The sequence below is a fragment of the Acipenser ruthenus genome, chromosome 19 (assembly GCF_902713425.1).
Source record: "Acipenser ruthenus chromosome 19, fAciRut3.2 maternal haplotype, whole genome shotgun sequence".
In the NCBI taxonomy this organism is placed as follows: domain Eukaryota; kingdom Metazoa; phylum Chordata; class Actinopteri; order Acipenseriformes; family Acipenseridae; genus Acipenser; species Acipenser ruthenus.
Genome location: NC_081207.1, coordinates 25,635,970 through 25,641,969, shown reverse-complemented (window position 1 = coordinate 25,641,969; position 6,000 = coordinate 25,635,970).

Below are 6,000 nucleotides of genomic sequence, written 5' to 3'. Positions count from 1 at the left end.
ACATTCAATGTACTATGTTTTAGTTATACATTACAATTTGGCTGATTGCTGCTACCTCTTAAAGCTCATAGAAAAATACCAGCAGGTGGGCAGGACAGGTGGATGCCCATGTCATAGCCTGGCATCACGCCAAACCTGCTAGCACAGTGCTTCTCATTCACACTTCAAGTTTTCCTTATTTCACAAAATTAAGCAGCAGCACTTCAGTATGTTCAGTCCGTGCAGATAAAGATTTAAGAAACCCAGCAAGATTAAAAAAGGGAGGTTCATGAAGCACTGACACTACAAAGACCAGGGGCAATGGTAGCACAAGGGCTACCACTGGTAGAAAGGTGCTACAATAGTAATATATTCCTATTTTGATTATCAATGATATCATAATGGTATGAACCAACATACAGTGAGGTAGTGTGCTACCATAATTGTTCCAAATCCATTGTGTTGTTATTGCTGGTAATGTTGTGGTTGGATAATGGCTCTGCTAAGGTACTCTGGGTAATACTTAACATACTGTTTAATTTCTAATGGTGTTTTTCATTGTACTTCAGCCATAAAAATTGTCTAAATAGTAGGGTGTTTAGAAGTAGTCCAGTTTGAGTACAGGGTAAAGTGATTGTGAGGTGTTGAGGAGCCAATCAGGACGTGATCATGGTAGCACAGTGAACAGAAACAGTGATTTACTACTCCAGTAAAACGTTCTTGTAATTTAGTGAATTCTCATACTGGGCTACACTAGAGAAAACTGCTGTCATGGCACAGGCAGTGAAAAGATATTTTTTGCTTTAAACTGAGATCCTTAGTTTAGAAATCATCTCCGCCAGATTACAGTGACCCTGCTGACCCCTCCAGATGGACTGCTGGCTCCAGCTGGCGTCCACCTAATACCAACTCATTACACACAGACACAAACACGCCACTAACACACACAACACCAACACTCACATACTGACACACACACAACTCCACAATGCTAATACATACGAAACTCACACACACACAGAACCCTACACACACAATAAAACACTGACGCACACTCAGAGAGACATTTATAGACCATATATGACTAGTACACTGACTATATGGGTCCTGTATGCCTAAGTGGATGTATTAAGTATACAATACTCTTGTTTTTTATTTGTGTAATCTCATGGCCCTCGGCTTTTAACAGTTTTTGCTCCTATGTCGTAAAGAGGTTTTTAGCAACTTGCTCTATTTTTGGTAGTTTGTTTTTACGCTAACTTTTAAGCCCCTCAGCCCGCTGACTCCTATGGGGTGTGATCAGAATATCTGCCACAGGCCATGGAGAGGGAAGGGTTAAAGCTTTGTGGAGGAATGCATGTTAGATGGATGTGTGCTAGTGGCCCGCGCCTCTGGAATATGGCAGATGTCAGGGGAGAAAACACCCCTACCAGCCGGCTGAATATACGACAACTTAAAGAGACAGGCAGCTTTATTGATGCTAATGCCCTGTGTAATTAATACAGTAATATTTCGCCGTAATGGTGCAGTAACTGACATAGGCTCTCCCTACCCAAACAGAGAGAGAGAGAGAGAGAGAGAGAGAGAGGGAGAGAGAGAGAGAGAGAGAGAGAGAGAGAGAGAGAGAGAGAGAGAGAGAGAGAGGGAGGGAGAGGGAGAGAGAGAGAGAGAGGGAGGGAGAGGGAGAGAGAGAGAGAGAGGGAGCACACAGCCAGATGAATAAGTCTGGAGAAAGAGAATGTCTATATGCATATGTATGTATGTCAGTGTGTGTCCTTGTGTGTCTGAGTGTGTATAGGATACATAGGATGGATCGTAATTTGATTACGCAACCAATTTTTTTGGCATTACCTGACATCCACTGTAAATGCTACCTCCGTTTATCCGACTATCTGCACATCTTTACAAATTCAGTCAAATCCTTTGACATTTCTTAAAGAATTGTGCTAGTTTCTTTCAGCATGTTCTACATACATGCATATATACAGTACTTGCTGTTTTTGCTAAATGTTTAGTCAGATCCTTTTTATTTTTTATTTTTACAGGACTACTAAAAGCCTATTGCCTGATATGATAGCACACTGGTGCTGATTGTATTACATAGCACCACTACATTGCCATTGAAGATTTGGTAAGGGGCAGGACAGAGAAAAGAGAGTTATTTATTTATTTAGTAATGTTACTTTATAGTTCCTTAGGGGTAGATCAAAATACACTGCGATTATGACCTTTTCTCTTGCGGTCATAGCAAGACAGCACCTAAACATACCATCACATAAGCAAAAGAAATTCTTAAACACACATGTATTTCGCGCACTAGAAAGTCTGAAAGCTGCCACACAGATTACGTAACGCAGACTCTATATTTTTTGATTGAATCTCCCCTTTAATGTTGAAATAATAATAACAAGGGTTTTTTTTTTTTTTTTGTATGTGAGTCTAAAAGCCTCATATTTGGACTGTATCACACTGGCTAAACTGACAGTCCATGTCCCTTTGTTGCCTGGCAGTCAGCAGTGTGGATCCAGATGGCAGCCACAAGGCAGGCGGCACACCACAGCAAGGGGGGTGCTGGGACGTTCTTCTTAATGAACACCCATGAATTATTCATGATGCACACGCACACACACACACTCACACACGCTCTGTACAGACACTGTCAGATCCCTGTCAGGAACAGAAGGCCACACTGTTGTATGTGTTTTTTTTTTTTTTTTAATTTTTATTTTTAATGTGCCGTAACCAATACTTGGTGGAAACCCTTCCCTCCAGTAAGCAAATCTGAAAAGTTAAACTGGAAAGTGTTACTATAATATAAACGCTATTTATAAGAAACTTCACTTTTAGTATGCCATTACATGGTTTGGTATCCAGAGGTTCAAAGTTAGAATGGAAATTGTAATACATGGAAACTGCTGTTGGCTTACATGAAAATTCAAATATCCCAATCAGATACAATTTAATCCTGTCACCCTACAGAAACCCCAGCAGAACCATTAGCATTACCAATCATGGTGATGCAATTTGTATTTGGAACAATGCAGAAAAAATCTGTTCTACTCTTTTGCATTGAAACACAATGCACAGTAACACCTACTGTACAGAGATTCTACCATGAACCCATGATATCTTTCTCTAACATAATCTTCCCAGTAAGATTTGCCCAACTTTCCTTTGGGGCCATTCTAGTACAGTTGATGATTTTATCTTTCTTCAAAGGGATTCTCACTGCTCTGTTCTTGCCTAGCAGGAGGGCTACACCCCCCCCCCCCCCCCCCCACCCCCTCATCCCCTCATCCCCCTGCCCCCCTGCTATGCACTGAAGCTTCTTACAGACACCCCACTGACGAGCATGTCTTCAGGAAGAAGCCTTCCCCCAATTACTGGAACTGCAGTACTGCGGGAGGGATGTGCAATCAATGCAATGTGATATAGAGTAGGGCTCATCTTCATTCCTCTGCATGCAATTGAGGTTACTGTATTGCTTGGAAAACATCTCAACATTTGAATCGACAATCAATTATTTCCTAATTATCGTCTTTCTTTTATTTAATACATATTCAGATTTGGGGTGTTACTGAGATGGCTCCACGTTTTTTTTTCTATTTCTCCTCAAGATTAGATGTTTTGGGTATTTCCTTAAAGCTTAATAGAAATGTTAATAGAAGCCTTGTTCGATATTAACTGCATGTAGAGAAGAAGAAATGAAGCAGCATCTTCTCCACCTTCCAATTTCTTTCTTCTACTTATTAAAAAAAATGAAATAAATCCCAACTAAGCAGAGTTTTTTCTTTTCTTTTCTAGGTTATATATATTTTTTAAAGTTCATAGGAAATGAAAAAAAGAACGTTATTAAAATTCATGTGCACAGCTTGGCTTTGCAGCAGATGTTTGCATAATTAAAGAGGGGAAAAAAAATTATGAAATTAATTTCAGGTTTAATGTAAATTTCTGTGATTGGCAGTGCTGTTTAATCACCGCTCACAGACACACACACACACACACACACTACAATGTAGTACCTGTGTTATGAAGAGGTGTACCTGAAACAACTGAGGAACAAACTAAAAACGTCTAGATTGTTTGACAGACCCATAGATCCAGAGACACACAAAAACAAACACACTCGCAGAGCCACATCCACACCGACATATACCAGCACTGTGCGAGGAAATATGAATCCACCTGCTGTAAGCTCACTTCCAGAGGAAAACACACACAAATAGACAAACACACAAGCTCACACCAGCTGGTCAGGATGCAATTATGAAGAGGATGGGTACCGAGGGAGCAGGCAGTTTTAAAATAAAACAGCGCGAGTTTGATACATAATTCATACTTTGCCTGAACTGTGATCACAGGCCAGTTTCATCCAGCAAGGCGTGTGAAAAAACACAGGTTCAGAGCTGGACTGGATGTGCTCTATCAAAACACATACAAACAGCCTCGCTTCCCCATAAACACAGCCTATTAAAGAGAACAGAATCGTGTGTACCCTTGTTTTTAAGGCATATGTACATACACACCGTACTACACGAACCACTGTATCTACTTATAAAATAATACTGTGGCATTGTTTTGTATCATTAGTATACATATTATACATACTTGTACATACACATACATGCACATTTGTGCCCTTTAGCGGGGGAATGGCTCATTGAAATACCATCTCATTTACCAGATTACTATACATTATAATGCCATACTACTGTATATAACAGTGTTCTGTTTTATGGTATAGTGCAGTAATAGTATAGTATAGTAGTGCAGTTTAATCATTATATACTGTATCATGGTAGATTATTGTATCAGTGTGTGTGTGTTGCTGGGCGGAGAGGGTTTGGGCTCTGGTTTAATTGGCTGCTGTTCCTCCTCTAGGCAGGAGCACACAGCAGCCCAGTCATGTGATCCCGCGTGTGAGACACTCCGCTAGCTCCCGTCAGACCTCTTCACGGCTGGCAGCTCTCTCACAGGCATTCATGACGGCGAAGTTCGCTCAAGCAAAATGGAGCGCCGAGAGACAGAACTGAGTGTGCTGGTCTGGAGAGGAGGAAAGAGATAGAGAGAGGAGGGAGTGAGGGGAGAGGGAGACAGGGAGGGGTGAAGGAGGAGAGAGAGTGAGAGGAGAAAAGGGAGACTGAGAAAGTGGGGAGAGAGTGAGGGAACAGGATTTTGGAAGAGGGTATGAATCGGGAGGAGGAAGAGGGAGAGGAGACTGAAAGAGAGTAATGAGAGAGGAAAACGATGAGGAAAGACAGGGAGGTGTAGGTGCAGATGTAGGAGAGTGTTAGTGTTCATCAACTGCAAGATACTACAGGATACTACATAGGACTGGTATGCCTTAGATCTCTTTACCTGTCAGTGAACAGGAGTCACCCATCACATAAGAGGATGAGCTGAGATTTGAATCCAGGTCCCTCTGGCTAGCTACTCTTTACATTATCACTAGAACACACTGCCTCACTAATGCCCGATCTCTTCAGTGAAACAAAACACGCAATTTGTTTCTTTCTTTGATTGTTTATGTTCTTAAAGCTTGTCAGTCTCCCAGTCTGCTTTCGGCCTCTGAAAATAAAAAAAAGGAAACAAATAAATCAAGAAATATGAACAAAATGAGATTTTCAGACTCAGCAGATGTAAATGATCTCGCTCTGTGAACCAAACGAGTTTGTGTTGTGTGAACAGATGTCCCTTCCCCGCCTCCATGATAAACATCAGCTGATTTGGTTTACTCATTCAGTATGCTGTGTCTCAGCCTCTCAGGTAAGCAGTAATAATCTGCACTCCAGCAGATAATGGGATGGGGGGAACCACCAGTAATCACAGGTAACTCAACACACACAACACAATGCCATGCTGCCTGACACACCTGGATTCTGAGCTGCCAGTCTTAGCATCGCTCTTTGCTTGTTACTGTGCAGATAATTCAATACCAGAGTCGAATGACTCTATGAACACACCTCAACCAAAAGACTAAACAAAAGAGTAAACTCATAAATAACCAGGTATATGCACCAC